This window comes from Phalangium opilio, unplaced genomic scaffold (assembly GCF_054372755.1).
Source record: "Phalangium opilio isolate 3A_F unplaced genomic scaffold, DU_Popi_V2 ptg000362l_1, whole genome shotgun sequence".
In the NCBI taxonomy this organism is placed as follows: domain Eukaryota; kingdom Metazoa; phylum Arthropoda; class Arachnida; order Opiliones; family Phalangiidae; genus Phalangium; species Phalangium opilio.
In genome coordinates this window covers 810,868-831,407 of record NW_028324231.1, presented here as the reverse complement: position 1 = coordinate 831,407, position 20,540 = coordinate 810,868, and the positions used below count along the sequence as shown (strand labels likewise).

The window sequence follows — 20,540 nt, the reverse complement described above, 5'->3', positions numbered from 1 at the left end:
TACTAAAGACTTTGGGCTGCGACAAACAGGGGCCGAGTAATTAAGCAAAACGTAAACAAACAACCCCTCCATAGGAATTGCATTTTAGACCCAACTTTGCAGCCTCGTAACTCTGTTTCTACTAGAGATACGGGGATGTCCTTTGAGTATGTTATAGCCCAATTTGCCCCCCATCTAACCATACTAAAAACTTTGGGCTACGACAAACAGGGGCCAGGTACTTAAGCAAACCGTAAAGAAACAAACTCCTCCATAGGAAATGCATTAGACTATACTTTGCAGGCTCGTAACTCTGTTTCTACTGGAGATACGGGGATGTCCTTTGAGTATGTTATAGTCCAATTTGTCCCCCATCCTACTATACCAAAGGTTTGGGGTTGCGTCATATAGGGGCCGAGAAATTAAGCGAAATATTCAAAAACATGCCATAAAAATAGCGTCACACCCAACTTTAGAGGCTCTTAACTCAGGTTCTACTAGACAAAGGGGGATGTCCTTTGAGTATGTTATAGTCCAATTTGTCCCCCATCCAACCATACTAAGAACATAGGGCTACGACAAACAGGGGCCGAGATATTAAGCAAAATGTTCGTCAACGTATGGTATCGTCTCACTTATTGTTATTATAGTACTTATGAGAATTGATTTTAAAATAAGTGCTGCTACTTCATGGTAGTACTTATGATTTTAACACTGAACTTTGGAGGCTCATAACTCTCGTTCTACTAGAGATACGGGGATCTCCTTTGGATATGTTATAGTACTCTTTGCTCCCCATGCAAGGATACTTTAAACTTGAGGCTACCTCAATATCATCGTCAACTTATTTATTGTCTTACTTATTCTGAGAAGGTTACTTTTGATTTTTGAATATAAACTTTGCAGGCTCGTAACTCTGTTTCTACTAGAGATACGGGGATGTCCTTAGGATATGTTATAGTCAAATTTTTCCCCCATCTAACCGTACTAAACACTTTGGGCTACGACAAACAGGGGCCGAGTACTTCAGCAAAACGTAAAGAAACAAACCCCTCCATAGGAAATGAGTTAGACTTTACTTTGCAGGCTCGTAACTCTGCTTCTACTGGAGATACGTTTTTAGTGCCACCTCTTGCGCTGTCGCTTAAGTAAAAAAAAATAACCGAAAAGTAAACTTAAATTGATTAGTACAACACTAGAAACTTGCCGGGAGTGTGGCGCACTCCTGTAAGCCAAGCTACTGGGCGGCATGGTTTGAGGGAATAAGACACATGTCGGCGATCCTACCCTATAGGTGCCGACTGCCCCGTGTCCGCCGGAGTTGACTTGACCCCCACACCCCCTCCGTCAACTCCCAAGTAAACCTCAATTCCTGAGATTGCAAAGCCCTCTGGCGCCATAATGGTAGCTGGTTCCCCGCAAAGTATTACACCTTCTTTACTTTCGACTGCGCCAAGACGCTTTTCGTACACCCTGAACTCGGGTACGGCGTTCGTGGCTTTGGCGGTTGCTTCGCATCCTTGCGACTTGCACGACCAATAAGCAATTGCAGGTTCCACCTTTTTCGTCACGTGGAATATGTGGTTGAGGATCATCAACCACATGACGGGTTTTAGCGAGCTGATATTCCATATCTAAAATGAAAGCCTTGTAACAAGGATTAAGTTACCTTCATTTGCCTCGGGTCAGTGGGTCAGCCTGCCTAGTGAAACATCCAGGAGATACCAGCTCCGGATGATTTTAAAATTCAAATAAGGTTCAGGTTTTAAGGATAATTTTAAACAAAGACTGCCGACCAATCGCGTAACGCCCTGCCTTCTTGTTAACAAAATTCTCGTGGCACGCATGCTCCGTGTCGATTGAAATTTATCACGAGATTTAATGAAATTAGGCGCGCGACGTGACAATCGTGGCGCGAGACATGGAGCGTGCCACGAGAATTTTGTTAACAAAAAGGCAGGGCGTTGCGCGATTGGTCGGAAGTCCTTGTTTCAAATTATCCTTAAAACCTGAACCTAATTTGAATTTTAAAATCATTCGGAGCTGGTATTTCCTGAATGTTTGACCATTGCAGACTGCTCTTATAATTAGTAGAAGAATCGATAAAAAATGACTTGATTTTCTTCTTCACCCTCCCTTTAACTAAGCTTTTTGGAAATATTTTGGATGGTTATAAAAAAGCACATAGTTCTAAAGCTCAATCAGTGGCAAACGATATTCATAAAAGCAGAAGGGGATAATAGAAGAAGGATGACACTCTGTATCCTCTTAATACTTCAGTTATGTAACGTCATTCTTCCCAGGTTCACCCTTTAAGTTTGCTTTCCCGCTCATCAAACTACAAATGGGCATCGCACCGTAAGATGAATTCTATAATTTTTTGACGTTAAATACCCAGCAATCAACCCACAAACCTTGTCTTGACGAAGGACAAAAATCCGCAAACGCGTTTTGCCAAATATTTAAGCGCTAATAGAGAAATGATGAGGGAACTATTTATCGCGTATGTGATTCGGTTTAGTAACCTTGCTCTAAATGTTCCGATGTTGGGAAGAATGACGTTACACATACCCCGCTTTGTGGTACACTTCTCTCGAAGAGAAGTATTATATACTTCTGATAAAAGCTAAAAACGGAAATGAACTTTGACTTTAGAGTCGAGCAAAGAATTTCCAAGTGGAAAAGAAGAAAGAATCTCTTTTTAAATTAAATTAAATTGGTAAATTAAGACAAATAATAGTCCGTTGGGGGGGGGTTAAATAAATGTGACGTGGTTTTCAGGGGAGGGGTCTTAGAAAACGTGACCAAGTGTGATCAGGGGGGACGGGGGGTCAGAAAATGTCATTTTTTTGCGTGACGTAGTTTATGGACGGTCCCAAAGACCCCTCTCCCTCCCTAATTATCCTGTGATTTCAAATTTGATACCATTTTTGATGGCTGCTAAATGACCATTATAAATCGCTGAATTTCCTTACAAAATTCTAACACGACTGACCCACTGACCCGAGGCAAATGAAGGTAACTTAATCCTTGTTACAAGGCTTTCATTTTAGATATGGAATATCAGCTCGCCAAAACTCGTCATGTGGTTGATGATCCTCAACCACATATTCAACGTCAAGAAAAAAGTGGGACCTGCAATTGCAAGTCGGATTTATGCAAAGCAACCGCCAAAGCCACGTGCAAGTCGCAAGGATGCGAAGCAACCGCCAAAGCCACGAACAACGTACCCGAGTTCAGGGTGTACGAAAAGCGTCTTGGCGCAGTCGAAAGTAAAGAAGGTGTAATTCTTCGCGGGGAACCAGCTACCATTATGGCGCCAGAGGGCTTTGCAATCCCAGGAATTGAGGTTTACTTGGGAGTTGACGGAGGGGGTTTGGGGGTCAAGTCAACTCCGGCGGACACGGGGCAGTCGGCACCTATAGGGTAGGATCGCCGACATGTGTCTTATTCCCTCAAACCATGCCGCCCAGTAGCTTGGCTTACAGGAGTGCGCCACACTCCCGGCAAGTTTCTAGTGTTGTACTAATCAATTTAAGTTTACTTTTCGGTTATTACTTTCGGGTAGAAAGAGGGGGAGTTGAAGCTAGCGGCTTTGGCAAGGCATTTTGGCTCTTCTCGCTTTTCTTTTTTATTTATTTGTTATATTTTCCTCCTAATATCCGGTTCACCGTATTTCAACCAGAGAGAATTTAGAAGGGGAGTGGAAGGCCCCCCCCCTTTGACTCTATTAAACGTGATGACGCCCAAACAAGATGTCGCGTTGAGCTTTTTGGGGTAGGCGAGTTTCCGGTCACGTGTTCTAAAATCTATCTACCGGAAATCGACCTGCCTAGATAACGTTTAGCAGACGACGTTGCGCTACATTCCAAACCACCCCTTCCACTCCCCTTCTAAATTCTCTCTGTTTCAATCAATAAGAGGGCAGAGAAAGATGCGCGCGCACACCGGAAGCTTAGAGGTAAACTTTCAAAGCGAGAACACTCCAGCCAAGCCTTCTACTCCCCCTCTTTCTACCCTCTTTGCTAAAACCCGTCACGGAGCGCCCTGAAGAGAATTCATAAAAAATAAGTTTCTGTCTAACCAAGAAGTTATATCAGTATCTCAGAGAGAAGGTATAAGATGCCTTTGTATTCGCAGGGCGCCATAGTCCCAGTCCCCCTTTCAAAATACAAGGGGGGGGGCGTAAAAGGAGGCGCCGGGCTATTTCGCAGCCTCTCCTCAGTCGGAAAATACGTAATTTTCGTCACTCGCGTCGTCGCGCTGACGTGAGTTTTCAAGAACCAATCAGTGGCGGCGCCAGGGGTAGGCGACACAGGCTACAGCCTACTTTTCGTTTCAATTTGGGGGCCCATAAACGCCGTTAGGGGCCCAGCGACGCCCTGAATTTTAATGTAGTATATTTTGGCCCCACTTTCGTTGAGAAGGGAAATTATTAAAGCCCATTGTTTCTACTGACAAAAAGGATGTGAAAAATTTCACGTAAAAATAAACATGTCTAAGGGATCGTAAATAAACTACGTCACATTCTTATTGAGGGAGGGGGTTTCGAAATTTGTGACGGTCCGTGACAAATGGGGGGTGGTGTCAGATTTAACATTAATTTTGATACGAAGTTAGGACTGTTGTGTAGTTGAATGTAATTTAATGCGAGTGAGATTAACACTTAACCAACTCCATACATTGCATTTAGCTATTTTTATGCTAAAGGTTTTTAACAATAAGTATCCCCAGAAGTATATAATACTTCTCTTCGAGAGAAGTGTACCACAAAGCGCGGTAAGTGTAACGTCACTCGTCCCAACATCGGAACATTTAGAGCAAGGTTACTAAACCGAATCACATACACGATAAATAGTTCCCTCATCATTTCTCTATTAGCGTTTAAATATTTGGCAAAACGCGCTTGTGAATTTTGTCCCACGTCAAGACGAGGTTTGTGGTATGATTGCTGGGGATTTAGTGCAAAAAACTATATAATTCACTTTACAGTGCGATGCCCATCTGAAGTTTGATGAGCGGGAAAGCAAACTAAAAGGGTGAGCCTGGGAAGAATGACGTTACATAACTAAAGCATTAAGAGGATACAGAGTGTCATCCTTCTACTATTATCCCCTTCTGGTATCCCGAGTACATAAAGACTATGTTTCAAAATCCAAATTCTTCTATTCCGTAAAAAGCAGGGGAATAAAATTATGGAACTCTATCCCACACGACATAAAAAGAATTAATTCAATATCTGTTTTTAAAACAAAGATCCTGGAATATGTCAAAGATATTGTTTAATTTTAACTAACATATTTAACTTAAACCGGACTCCTAAGTAAACCAGTTGTAAACTGATAGGAATATCCATGAAATTCTAGGAGAGCGATAGCTCTCTTAGATAAGACCTCATACCGACTTTAATGTATAAGGATGGTTTTTTGATTGGTTATAACTTTTTTTGTATCGTATTAACTGCTTTGAAAAAATTCCACAGAACTACAATTCGGGCCCTCAATATGTGGTTAAAATTTCAAAAAGATCCACTCATTAGTTTATTTTATAAAAAATAAAGTTGCTAAGGGTGGTTTTCATTTGCATAAAATGATTCAGCCCTTTTGGTGAAAAAGTTAAATTTTCCCATAGAAATAACATGGAGTTTTTTTCAAATTTAGCCATTTTGTCGCAACCCTTTTGAAATGAAATATTCGTTTGTTACGTTTGGGAACGGTTTTATATCAAAATTTAAACCTTTTTCTAGGACCATTTTTAAGGTTTTTGAGAAAAATTAATTTTAAGTATGTTTAATTTTAAATTTTAAAAACTACCCCAATCTGCGATATTTTAGCATAGATACGCTGTTTTATTGGTAAATATCAGCGAGACCAATATTGGCCTTTTTTTACGTATAGTTGCGTCTTAATAATCCGATTGTTTTTTCTTAATGCCTTTTGGTTGAAATGGCCTATCGATAGTGAGATAAGACTGCTTTAATATTGCCGCCGTGAGCCCGTGACAAATTACCCCGTTTGTGGCCGCCATTTTTTTAAGGGGAAAAAAATTTGAGAGTGGGTCCTTTTTCGTTGCCATTTTCATATTTTTTGAGGATTTGCTCATGGATGGATTTTAAATATAATTTAAAGTAGGTTTCAAGCTTTAATATAAGCCTAATTTCATAATTTTCCACCTTTTGATTGTCCCACAATCTATTTCTAAACTAGGCACTTTTTTAAAGGCGGTGAAATTGCGCTAAGCCTTGGCTTAACGTTCATTTTTGCCGTTTAAAAAAATGTTTACCTCTCGTTGCCCTTTACTACTTCGCCTTCTCGTATCGTCGTACTTTTAATTAAAGTTTAGACTTTGAAAGTAGTGCTTTGTTTTCTTAAATATTACTTAATTGTATAAAATTTCAATATTATAATTGCATAAAACGAATTCAATTTTGTTTGTTGATGGGACGCGCCTTGCATTTGAATTTCGTTCCCTCGAAACTACCCCCCGAAGAATTTTTATTTATCGCCGTCTTTCGGTCGCTTCAGCCCGAAAACAGCTGTAGTGAGAATTTAGAAATGTTATTTATTAAAAATGTATGCGCTCAGTGTGTTGTTGCACATTTTAATGCTTCTAGAAAATCGTGGTGCGCGTCGAGGTTTACGAATCCAACGTGTGTTGCGAAATGAAAATCAAGGGTGGATACTACATGATCTATGCTTTAAAAGGAATTTGACCGCGCCATGCAGTCTGACCGCGCCATGCAGTCAAGCAAAACGGTATTAGGCCTTGCCAAAACTTGACTGAGCTATTGCGCCTTGTCAGATTATCTTGTCTATCTAGACTATCAATGATATAATAAATTTACCCTCGGATATCCTGTGACGAGGAGATGGTTTTAAAGTTACTAACACTCGATTTTGGAGGTAGATACTGTCTTGTGACACTTGATGTAACGATTTTATCTTATAAACAGACTATTATCATAAGCCCATATCGTAAATTAACCGCTGTTGATATCAAAGCTTAATTGAAATACTGATACCAATTTTTTAACTCAATGAATCATCAAAAATTATCTACTAAAAGAGATATCTACTTATATTCCATTCAAATTTCTCGCAACATTTCTAATTAACGAGTAGAAATGTGCAAATGAAGTTCTAACTGATTAATTGGGCAAATTGCTATATTGGTCACCATTACCGATCACAGATAGATTTGCGCCCTTCAGTAGTGTTTATTATGCTTGTGAAATGGATAGCGAAATCTGTGATTAAAGTTTAAAATAGACATGAGCAAAAACGGCTTTATAAATATCAACTCTATTACCGAATATCTAAATTTGACTAAAATTAACAAAATATTCTATTCATGGTTAAAAATCTTGTTTGAAGCAGCAAGCGGCCATCTAATCCTTATTTACCTTCTTTTGAAAAAAAATAATAGGTTGATACCTCTTTCAGTAGATTATTCATTGATATTTCAGTTTCATTGAGTTTAAAAAAAATTAGTTCCACCATTGTTTGATTTTCAATATTGACCAATCGATAATCACAAATTTTAATAACTAAATTATTAAAACCGGTTCAAAACCATATTAGTTTTGAAAAGATTAAATTATAATTTTAAACATATATACTAGTTAATTCCTCGTAGGTAATTAGTTAATTGCCTTAGTCAAATTAATGCTGAATATTACATACAAAAAGTAAATAATAAATTCAACTTCTAAAATTTAAATGTAAAGTGTGTGCATTATTTCCCAATTAATAAAAGATATCCACCTATTTTCATTCAAATTAATTACTAATTTGTAGATAATGGATAGAAAATGTCGAGCTCTAATTGCGATATAGCTAAAATCAATCCCACTGGCTATTTATAATACAATATAACCTTTGCCCTATGTTTACTGTTTTGAATTTTATTTGTGAAATTTAAAACATAAAATAGTATTACAATTTTTTTAATTAAATAATTATTAATAAATTTCAATAAAATAAATTCTGGTTAAATACATAACACTACTTTTTATTAAGTTTCTGAAATTATCGGAGCTAAATATCAAAGGCACATATTTAATTGCTCTCATTTCGACACAACTGCAACCGTATAGATTTATTCATTTCATAACATTTTTAAAGGGATGTATTAACTTTTAAAGGTGAAAACCCAGCTGACTTAGAACTTTAGAAGCAGGCTGGGAAATAGCACACTTCCTCTGGTCCAAAACCAGTTTATTAATTGCTTGGACTAGTTTTTTAATTCAAGAAGTGGGGGTTACTGGTCCTCGGGACCAGTTTATTAATTGCAAATCTATTGGAGAGCAAAGGCTGGGACCAGTCCGGAGACCAGTAAATAATGGGTACGTTCAGTAACGAAAATCTCAAGGAAATCGCTGTTTTCTTGATGTGTGGTTGATGGGCTCGAGACGTCACAGTGACGTAAAAGGCTGTTGAACGGAAAAGTGACATTTTGAAGTTAGCGCTGTTTTAGAAATAGGAGTTGGGGAAACGTCTTGCTGGCCCTCAAAACGTTACGAAGCACAAATGGCTCCTTTTAATTATAAACGAGCTCGCAAATAATGAAATTGTTTAAGAAAATTATGCCTATTTGAATGGTAGAAGTAGTTTTGTAAAGAAAACTAAATTACTAATACAATTACTGTAGGAATAACGTTGTTGGAATTTAATTTTTAAATCCCGCGCCAACTTTTCGTCTGCCAAGTGTTCAACAGTCAAGCGCTACGTCACGCCATCAAAAAAACCATATCGATTAGATGGTTTTATTGATGGGCAAGCGCTGAGCATCATGACGTCAAAACCGGAAACGCAAAAAAGCGTACAGTAGGAAAAATCACACATCGCTTAGTAAGCGCTGCCATCAAAGAGGGTTACTGAACGTACCCAATTTCAGACACTAGGGGGTCACTGGTCCAAAGGACTAGTTTAAAAAATATCCTTATTTCCCAGCCTGTTTAGAAGTAAAAAAATACCAGGCTGCCAGGCTGTCTCTAACACAACAGAGTTGGCCATTCTCGCTTATGAGAAATGAATCCTTGTCATATGCATCTCTGGACTTTAGGAGCTCCAGGAGTCAGACTCCCAACTGAAGCAGGGTGGGAAATAGGGATTTTTTTAAAACTAGACATTGGGCCAGCGACCCCCTGCCCAGGAATAAATGAACTGGTCCATGACCATTGACCAGGGCGCGGCGTCTGCTAAACTAAAGAAGTGGGTAATTAAAATAGTTGAGATAATGTCTGGATCCTGGTTACCCTAGAATTTCCTTAGTGGTCCTGTGGTCCACTGCTCCCCCTCCGATTTAATTTTTAAACTGGTCATTTTCCCTGTGCCACCGCCTTATTTACAACGCTGAACCAAGAAGTTATATCAGTATCTCAGAGAGAAGATATAAATTCGCCAGATTTCCAGCTTTATTTCCAGTCCTAACGTAGGTCCGCAGTCAATCCCCGTCTCTAAATTACAACCAGCATCTCATTGGTTCTTGAAAACTCACGTCAGCGCGACGACGCGAGTGAGGAAAATTTCCGACTGACTAGAGCGAAATAGCCCGGCGCCTCCTTTTACGTCCCCCCTTGTATTTTGAAAGGGGGACTGGGACTATGGCGCCCGGCGAATACTAAGGCATCTTAAACCTTCTCTCTGAGATACTGATATAACTTCTTGGCTGAACTGAAGATTTCTTTTGACCGGACCATAGCCTACTCGATCACGCGCAACACGTCGCAAGCTGCTTGCCCTATAGCGCGAGTCAGGGTGGGAAATAAGGATTTTTTTAAACTGGACATTAGACCAGAGACCCTCCTGACTTGGAATAAATAAACTGGTCCGTGACCATTGGCCAGAGCACGTCGTCTGCTAAGCTAAGGAAGTGGATAATTAAAATATTAGAATTTTAATGTGTGGACTCTGGTTACCCTTGAATTTTTTAGTAGTCTCGTGGACCACTGACCCCCCCCCCCTCCGATTTAATTTTTGAACTGGTCCAGGCGATTTTTAAACTCGTCATTTGCCCTGTGTTACCGCCTTATTTCCCACGCTGGCACGAGCTGCTTTGCGTTGTCGAGTGCGTGATGGAGCGGGCTATGCCTGGAGTCCCAACCCCCGGGTACGTTCAGTAACACTCTTTGATGGCAGCGCTTACTAAGCGATGTGAGATTTTTCCTACTGTACGCTTTTTCGCGTTTCCGGTTTTGACGTCATGATGCTCAGCGCTTGCGCATCAAAAAAATCATCTAATCAATATGGTTTTTTTGATGGCGTGACGTAGCGCTTGACTGATGAACACTTGACAAACGCGGGATTTAAAAATAAAATTCCAATAATGTTATTCCTTCAGTAATTGTATTAGTTTTCTTTACAAAACTACTTCTACCATTCAAATAGGCATAATTTTCTTAAACAATTTCATTATTTGGGAGCTCGTTTATAAATAAAAAGAGCCATTTGCGCTTCGTAACGTTTTGAGGGCCAGTAAGACCTTTCCCCGACTCCATTTTCTAAAACAGCGCTAACTTCAAAATGTCACTTTTCCGTTCAACAGCCTTTTACGTCACTGTGACGTCTCGAGCCCATCAACCACACATCAAGAAAACAGCGATTTCCTTGAGATTTTCGTTACTGAACGTACCCCCCGTTACTTACTACCAAAATACCCACTAGCATAGCCCACTCGATCACGCTCTCTTTTCCCCGGCTACATATTTTGAAGAGGGCACTTTTTAGGCGTATTTATTAACAATCTTGGATCACCTTTGTGGACTTTTAGGGTAGCCCTTAAAAATTGAGTCGGCATTGCCCTGACTATATTGTGTTTAAGGTTTATAAGCTTAATATCAAACAGACGTTAGTTAATGCTACAAAAAAGTTCGAAATTGAAAATCTCGGATCGTCGTTGAGAAGTTTTAAGGACATCCGAATTTCATATTGGGCTTATGAAAAGTTTGAGCTAAAGGTTAAACAAACATAGGCTAAATCAGCGTTTTAAAAAATTGTGTAAAACTGTCAATTTGGTCCTATTTGTGGAATTTTTAGGGGAGCGCCTCGCGTTTCAATAAAGGGTTGTAAAAAATTGTATTATGTTAATTACAATAAGAATACAAACTTTCAATGAGTTACGTTTTTATTTTTTGGAGTATCATTATAAATAAATGACTGATTGAGCTAAAGTTACGGTCCCCTTTTTATATGTTTCTGCTTAGTGTAGATTTTGAAAATGTAAAACAGTTTCTTAACAATCTTAATTAAAATGAAGACTGAAGGAGCAGATATTAATCAAAAATGTCTTGATTAGAATCAAGTCCTAAAAAGTATCGATAAGACTGAGGTTATCACTTGACTGAAGGATCAGATATTAACTTTTCTTTTTAATTGAAACTTAAAGGCATGCTTAAGAAAAAACAACGTTCCATTACCGTTTTCCGTTGAAATAACTTATTTTACAGGTAATCAATTTCAAAATTTACTTATCTCGGGTTTTCGGGCACAATTCCATTCCCCCAAAACATTTTATCATTACATTAATCACTTTTGAGAGATAACGTGTCAAAATAAGCTTTAAAACAATAGAAAACTGAATGAGCGGTCTGTTTAGCCATGACCAAAACCTTCAAATCAGTGTTGCTAATGTTAGAAAGTGGATTTTCCCACTTCCATTTTAAAAATTTGCCGCATTTCCCACACCCCCTTTTTTACAGTCATATTTATCTGGACTATTTTATCATACTAAGTTTAATATGGAATATCACTCCGCATGGCTTTGACAATATGTACAAATGCTATAAAGCTTTAAAATTCTCAAAATATGCTTTCTTTTTTTTCAGTGCCAAACTTAAAATCACCGAATTTATTTCAAAATGTCGCTTGAAATTATTAAACCGGATAAAATTTTGAAAATTTCGCACTATTAACCCTTGAACAGGAAAATTCCGACATTTCATTGATTTCGGAAAAATATTACTTTTTCCCCACAGAGCCTAAAACCAAACCTAAATCTCCCACGATGTGGGAAATTACCCACACATTGGCAACACTGCTTTAAAAACTTACAACAAGCACACTTTCGAGACATGTTCTGAACAAATTAGTGCTTAACCCGCTAATAGTACGACCACGGAGAATTGATGTAAACTGTAGTTGAAATATATTCATGTGCGACCCGCGGCACTGAATGGTCTCTAACCATTGTTTGAAACTAGAGAGAGAAATAGTGAGCAGCATTAATCATGTCCTGAGCTATGAGAATGAACAGTATGACTGTTGACTGAAGTACACTAGACGTTACATCATTTTTCATAACCACGAGTAAAAATCTAACTGTCCCTACTTAATTTTCCGCCATTGTTTTAAAACGTATCCACTGCGAAGCATGCCGGGCACAAATGAGGGAATGTCATACACGTACTCTCTCAAAAGTGATTAATGTAATGATAAAATGTTTTGGGGGAATGGAATTGTGCCCGAAAACCCGAGATAAGTAAATTTTTGAAATTGATTACCTGTAAAATAAGTTATTTCAACGGAAAACGGTAATGGAACGTTGTTTTTTCTTAAGCATGCCTTTAAGTTTCAATTAAAAAGAAAAGTTAATAAAGCTATTGTTATTATTACTATTATTGTTATTAAAACCCGCGGCTGTCGAAAAAAAATCGCAATAAATATGATGCTAGAAAATATTGATGATCTATAGAGTAATGGCATCTGCATGCCTTGGCTATGTTACACTCTATGAGAAATTAACATGGAGTGCCACTACTCTATTGGTCGAGAGAAATAACGTAACCACTTGACTACCTGGTCAGCGCTTTTTAGGATAAAAGGGAAAGCAAATATCTACCCATGTAGGATACCAGCTTTTCGATTATTTCACGCGAATCTGATTGAAAAGCGCCCAAAAAAGCGCGTTTGAAAACGGGTTCTGATTTCGCTATAGTGTTATGCTTCAGTTTTTGAAGCAAAACCTTGAAAAGCTCGATGGAAAACGGGCCTTAAGGACTGCTAAATATAGAGTACGCGTAGTTTCAGCTTAAACTCTCTAATGCAACTGTTTATTCGCCACTAGCATTAGCTAGGATGAGCCGGATCCCCTTTCGGATTGAAATGGTTTCGTTTCTTTGGCACATTTTTGAAATCTGAATATCATGATCGATTAGACTAAGGTATTTGTCTATCAATGTCGAAACCTATAAAGTGTACCCCTTTAACTAAGCTTTATGGAAAATGTTTTGAAGCTTACAAAAAAAGCACAGACCGGCTTTGAGTTACGATAATAAATACTCACAAACAATTTAAACAATGAATTCTAAAATTTCCTTAACAATAATTAAAAGGGGCCCATATTTGTGAAAAACCTTTAGCCTACACCAAAGAATATCCTGGCGCCGCCACTGGAACCAATGAGATGCTGGTTGTAATTTAGAGACGGGGATTAACTCCGGACAGGCTACGTTTGGACTGGAGATAAAGGTGGAAATCTGGCGAATTTATACCTTCTCTCTGAGATACTAGATATAACTTCTTGGCCTAACTATGTTTAAAAAATGAACTAGTCGAAAAAGAGCTAAAAAATAATTGTCTTTAATTTCTTATTTTTTAGTTTTTTTAAATATTAATTTTAGTCGCTTTAAAAAGACGATACGAGTTTACCTTTGAGGGGCTAGATTTAAAGTGGGACCAATTGCTTATTGGACGTGCGAGGCGGAAGGATGCAAAGCAACCGCCGAAACAACGAGCGCGCAGTCGAAATTAAAGAAGGTATAATTCTTTGCGGGGAACCAGCTCCCAATATGGCGCCAGAGAGCATCGCAACCCCACCTCCGTCCACCTCCGCCACCGAAGCTGCGCCAGAGGTGGACGGAAACATTCACCCGCAATCAGCCACGAGTAAGTTGATAAGCGCTTTACCAAGCGTGTCTCGGTACTTTGTTAAATTTGGGTGTAACGACCTTTCCCTTTATAAAAGAGTTTTTAATTTAATATGCTAATAGAGTAATCTCGGTTGAGAGGGGAAAAACCAGTTTATCCCTCCCTTTAGGCGCGCTTTTGTAAGAGGGAATAGAGTAATTTCGGCTGAGAGGGGGAGTGAACTGTGTATCCCCTACGTTAGGGGCAACATTTAAGTCGCGGAAATTAATTAAAATATACATTTTCCATGTTTTATGTCTATATATTACCCTTAATATTATAGATTAGGTTAAGTTAGGTTGGGTTTGATTAAGTTAGGTTACTTTGCAGGCTCGTAACTCTGTTTCTACTAGAGATACGGGGATGTCCTTTGAGTATGTTATAGCCCAATTTGTCCCCCATCCAACCATACTAAGAACATAGGGCTACGACAAACAGGGGCCGAGATATTAAGCAAAATGTTCGTCAACGTATGGTATCGTCTCACTTATATTTGCTATGTTACTTATGATTTTAGTACTGAACTTTGTAGGCTCATAACTCTCGTTCTATTAGAGATACGGGGATCTCCTTTGTATATTTTATAGTACTCTTTGCTCCCCATACAAGGATACTTTAAACTTGAGGCTACCTCAATATCGTCGTCAACTCATCTTTTGTCTGACTTATTGTTAGGAGGTTACTTTTGATTTTTGAAAATAAACTTTGCAGGCTCGTAACTCTGTTTCTACTAGAGATACGGGGATGTCCTTTGAGTATGTTATAGCCCAATTTGTCCCCCATCCAACCATACTAAGAACATAGGGCTACGACAAACAGGGGCCGAGATATTAAGCAAAATGTTCGTCAACGTATGGTATCGTCTCACTTATTGTTATTATGTTACTTATGATTTTAGCACTGAACTTTGTAGGCTCATAACTCTCGTTCTATTAGAGATACGGGGATCTCCTTTGGATATGTTATAGTACTCTTTGCTCCCCATGCAAGGATACTTTAAACTTGAGGCTACCTCAATATCGTCGTCAACTCATCTTTTGTCTGACTTATTTTTATTGGGTTGAGATAATTTGCAAATCACTCTCCATATTCATAGTAGTATTCTAGTCAATTATTAAAGCGCGAAATTAATTTGAAACTCTTATTTACTCCTCCTTTAGGCAATCGAGCAGACGATCCTTCTACCCTATAACCATGCAATCACCGCGATTGGTCTACAAATTAATTTGGCAGACCAACCAATCACCGCGATTGGTCTACAAATTAATTTGGCAGACCCACCAATCAATTCGATTTCTATTTCAATAAATAGAAACTCATTTCTAAAATCAATATCAGTGAATTTTTATTTGAACATGAAATATTTGTTATCTTTACATTTTTAAAAGAGTCCAATTTCATTTCTAAAAAGTTCCATGAAAATTAAAATGTTAAATTACAAAAAAGTTCCATGAAAATTAAAATGTTTAATTACAAAAATTATGAAACTGTACATTTTCTTAAACAGTTTTTGCAAAACTGGAATTTTTTTGTTAGTTTAGTATACAAGTCCAGGGGAAAAAAGTCTGCTTAAGTAGGTTATCATTTAATTGTAATTAATTTAAAAATTTTAAAAATTAATTAAAAAATTATAGCGACGGGGGTTTTTCATTACAATCCATTGCCAATTGACAACGGTCATCATTTAAAAATAATTAAAAGATTTAAAAATAATTTAAAAATAATTAAAAAAATTAAAAATAATTTAAAAATAATTTAAAAATAATTTAAAAATAATTTAAAAATAATTTAAAAATAATTTAAAAATAATTTAAAAATAACTTCCATCCTGAGTTTGTTCTTCTCCAGTTCGAGATGGAGGGCTCGGGTTTGGGCATCGGCGTTCAGTTCATCTTGAAGACTAACACCTTGACCTGCTTTAGCGCGGTTATTGGGACACACCATTTTACAAAACAACACCGAGACATCGAGACATCCATCCATGCTCGAAATATAAACACGATTCTTACCTAAATTATTCTGGAGCTTCAAATTGGTCAATTCCTTCTGCGATAAACCGAGCTCTTTGAGACAGGCTTTCATCTCGAAATGAAGCTGAAGGCAATTAATTAAATTTAGGAATAGTCGTAAACTAATTTAAGATTTAAACTAACAAAGGGCTTGAAGGCAATTAATTAATTAATGAAAGAATTTCCAGGACTAGTGGGAGGAGTGACAAGTGGATAATATAACACATTAAACAATATGGCTAATAATTACAAGTTTTTACTGCCATAACCGCAGCTTTTTGCTTTTTCGCTAACTTTAATCTTTACTTACCTCATGCCCCGTTCATCGCAATTAAAAATGAACTTTAAAATTTATAAGTTAAAATAATAAAAGCGGTAAAAACAATAAAAGCGATAAAAGCGATAAAAAGGAATCGGAACCACAGTCTGTGAATACCAACCGTCCACAACGTCTTTTTATAGCTAAAAATCTGGAGGCACCAAAGAGAATTTAGAAGGGGAGTGGAAGGGGTGGTTTGGAATCTAGCGCAACGTCGTCTGCTAAACGTTATCTAGGGCTAGGCAGGCAGGGCCGGAAATAAGCACAGGACACTGGACATTGTCCAATAAAATTTTAAAATGTCCCATAATTTTTTCAAAAACTAAGGGGGTCACTGGACAGTTTGACCAATAAATTTTCCCAAGTTTTGATAGCTTGACTATAGAGATGCGACACTATTTTTGCACACTCCAGTGGACAATGTCCTATAAATTTTCAAGTCAAACAGGGGGTCACGGGACACATGTCCTATAAGAAATTTTTCTTATTTCCGGCCCTGTCTAAGGCAGGTCGATTTCAGGTATTTTTTTTTTTTTTTTGCTCTGGGTCCGGGATTAGGCTAGGGCTAGAATTTTGTAGTTAGCTTCCGTTTAAAGATCGCCAGCGTTTGTAACAGAGAGATTTTAGAACATGTGACCGGAAACTCGCCTACCCCAAAAAGCTCAACGCGACAACTTGTTTGGGCTTCATCACGTTTAATAGAGACTTCCACTCCCCTTCTAAATTCTCTCTGGAGGCACGAGCCACACGAATATGTTAACCAATGAGAATAGGGCATAGATAAAATATACTCTAAGGTGCTGGAGTGGAACTCGGATGAAACGAGGGGATGTGGTTTTTTTTTTATAAAAAAGTCTTTGTCAAATTAGTAAGAATTTATATCGAGAGGAAAATAGTTTTTACCTCTCCGAGTGACGTATGTCACGGAGAGGTTCTAATTTCGACGTGTCTGTGTGTGTGTGTGTGTGTCTGTCTGTTGTTATTGACTTACACCCCAGGGGACCGCGTTCGCAGTTTCCGAATCGAAGCAAATGTGTTCGCTATTTCCGGACCGCAATCACAGTTCCCGGAAAATTCAAAACTTGAGGCTATCCACAATTCAACTAGTCACTATTATTTCATCTGACTAGTCAATTGTCCATTCCACATGAACACCAATCTGTATTCATTGGCTTCTAAAACCACCATCTTCTGGGGGTTGTTTTTGTCTATCCCACATAGACACCAGTCTGTACTTACTGACTTTTAACACCACAATCTTCTGGTCATTATTCCCACATGGACACCAGTCTGTACTTACTGGCTTCTAACACCACTATCTTCTGGTCTTTGCTTTGTCCAACCCACATGGACACCAGTCTGTACACCTGGCTTCTACACCACCATCTTCTGGTCATTGTTTTTGTCCATCCCACATGGACACCAGTCTGCACACCTGGCTTCTAACACCACCATCCTCTGGTCTTTGTTTTTGTCCATCCCACATGGTCACCAGTCTGTACACCTGGCTTCTACTCCATCATCATCGTTAAGGTTAAGACATACGCGGCGATCGGCCAGGGTTACGAGAAACGTCCGGCCTCCCAATGGCGGGGCTTCCACCAAAGGTTCACGCAATTGCGCTGTTCTTATCCATAGCTGCGATTCGAAATCCTTATATACTACCTATTTGACTAAGGTGAAGCAACCGGCGTATGCTTCATTTTAAACGCCAATATTAGTCAAGTCTCTCAAGAATGTTTAATTGTTCTTTATCAAGACGATGTAACGCTCAATAAGGCGAACAACTAACGAAGAAAATATTTAATATTAATTATATTTATTTTAATATTTAAGATAATCTTGTTTCTCAACTCAAAATTAATACGGAAAGAGTTAAAAAGCAGTCTATTTTTTCTGTCTGTGTGTGTCTGTCCGTTGTCACACTAGTGCGCCGAGTTAGCAGTTCGCTTTGTTTTGATGTGTTAAGAAATCCTACAGAACCTTAATATTCACTTTTTCCATAATATAAAGTGAATATGTGGAAATCTTTTTCGTAATTACGATGCATTTAATACTTTTGTAGCTTTAAAGCTCTATTTCATTTTGATATTCCAAGGATGTTTTTTAATATTGTTATTTGAAATGGATGTTTATATATTACTTAAGCTATACTACATCTGTTTATAGCATAATCCTTTCTATAGTCAGTTCAAGAAGAACGCAACGATGTTGGTCAATTGATTTGTTATTTGTCAATAGGCCTAGTGAACCTAAAAGTAAACGCTTGGGTTTGGTTTTCGTTTCTGTAATGCAGAGACATTAACGGTTCAGAGTGAGCCGAAAGTTAATACACTTTTAAATAATTAGGCTTAGATTATATAATCATGGTGGATACCTGGGCCGCGTTCAGCAGAGCTCAGCGCTGTTAGCAGTGTCCTACAGGACGGGATTTTGTTTTAGACTTAGACGTCACGGTGCTCAGCGCTGAGCCAGCGCGGTCTTCAAAGAAAATAGTCGGGTTTTTGGAAAACGTGACGTAAAACGCGTAGTTCTCAGCTTGGCGAAAAAACATGGAGGAAATAATAGGTCTTGCTGATTCTGATGGGACTATAGCTATTTAATTGGCGTGAAACCAGTTGATCACGCGAGAATTTTAAGATACATGTTACTTTCTAATTTTAATTATAAAAGTTGTTGTTATCTATCTCTTTGAATATGTTATCATACAATTTTTGTTAAGCCTTGGTACCTTGCACGCTTTATTGCGCTAGCGTCATTTTTAAAACACCGATGACCGGAGAAAAGCTATGACGACAGATCTCACCGGTAAACGTTTCGTAATCGAATTATAGCTTCGTGTTTTCATGCTTTTTATGGTACGCATTTACTTTCAGTGTGTGTAGCCACAAATAAGCTTTGGTGTTATGTAACGTTAACAGTCATGTTGACAAACTAAGAAAATCGTTGAGGTGATACGAGAGGATAGTGTTTACATGGCAACCCTGTTGTGAATATGCCTTTGAACATAGAGGGTATACAGTTGAGGAGTAGAAAATTGGGACTTTACAAAAACGTAAAGGTAATATCCCTCCAAAGTTTTAGCTCTTCATTTCCCGTTTTTCCCCCATCGGATGAATTTAATGTGTACAAGTATATCCTTATTGGATGTAAAATGTCGTCTGATTTACAGTATATTTGCTATGCTTTGTATACTGCTTTAATATTTGATAAATTTTAACTTCAGTATTTGTTCTTAAAAAAAGAAACATTTCCATATCTGGGTTAGTAAGTTTGTAAGTAGTCCTCCTCGGAGAGGTAATATTTTGGTTTTCCCAAACTTGTTATATAATAAAACTAAGTTCAAGTTGGCCGGGAGTGTGGCGCACTCTTGTAAGCCAAGTTTCTGGGCGGCAAAGTTTGAGGGAATACGACACATGTCGGCGATCCTACCCTATAGGTGCCGACTGGCCCGTGTCCGCACTCCGCCGGAGGTGACTTGACCCCCACACCCCTTCCGTCACCTCCCAAGTAAACCTCATTTCCTTCCAGTGTTTAACCATAGCCCACTCGATAGCGCGAGCAGCTTGCGTCGTGACGCGCGTGATCGAGTGGGCTATGGCCCAACCATTTTTTTCCCGCTACATAGATCGAAAAGAAGCCCAATTGGGCGGTACCGCCCATCTGGCAACTCTGTACATTGGAACGGGAAACGGCTATCATAGAGAAAGAAAGGTAACACCTTTCTTTCTCTATGGTTCATGTGAAGATGTTATAGTGTCAATGGTCAAAGTTAAAGCGTTAAGAAATGCTTAACCTCTCAACTGCTACTCCTATAGCAGTATCTCTACTGCTACTATTATAGCAGTACCACATTTAGTCGTTTACCCCGGACCCCCACTCAAGTTTCGCGCCACTCTGGAAATTCCAGGGAAAGCCTGAAAGGGTACAAAATAACGATGGGTGATTGGCTCATTTTTCCTTTTGGCTTTTTGTTTTGCCACGCGTACTGACATAAGTTAATTAAGCCTTAATTAAGGCTTAATTAACTTATGGTACTGAGTAGAGACTCATTTTTTTAAAAAAGGAAGTGAGTTAAAAAATAAAACAAGGTTTCCACCAGATTAACTTTTTTAAATACTGAGAGTATATTTCCTCGTCGTTATTCAAAAAAGTGCAAAATCGTCCCCCCAAAAAAATTAAAAAATACTTGCCATTCTAGGGCCGCTCTTGGACACAAAAGATAAACTATTGTTTTTTGTCGAAAGCAGGAACGTAATAAAAAGCCTTTGTTACGATAGTTTACTCTTAGTTTGTCTGATTTTCGGTTTGTCGGCAAGTTCGTGAGTT

General features: G+C 38.4%; 2 long non-coding RNA genes across 5 annotated transcripts; one reads left to right on the top strand and one right to left on the bottom strand.

Moving 5' to 3' along the window:
- Positions 1 to 6,005: 6,005 nt before the first annotated feature.
- Positions 6,006 to 7,962, top strand: LOC149597353 (uncharacterized). The gene is made up of 2 exons (XR_016379236.1): positions 6,006 to 6,519; positions 6,593 to 7,962. It is a non-coding gene; the product is annotated as an uncharacterized LOC149597353 (long non-coding RNA).
- Positions 7,963 to 15,202: 7,240 nt separating this feature from the next.
- On the bottom strand, positions 15,203 to 20,538 carry LOC149597352 (uncharacterized). 4 transcript variants are annotated; one of them, XR_016379257.1, is made up of 3 exons: positions 20,405 to 20,538; positions 15,893 to 15,977; positions 15,203 to 15,799 (listed from the first exon to the last, which is right to left on the bottom strand). It is a non-coding gene; the product is annotated as an uncharacterized LOC149597352 (long non-coding RNA). The 4 variants fall into 4 exon arrangements; XR_016379258.1 differs by having other exon boundaries at positions 15,203 to 15,796; XR_016379260.1 differs by lacking the exon at positions 20,405 to 20,538 and adding an exon at positions 16,333 to 16,919 and having other exon boundaries at positions 15,203 to 15,796.
- Between the last annotated feature and the right edge of the window lie 2 nt (positions 20,539 to 20,540).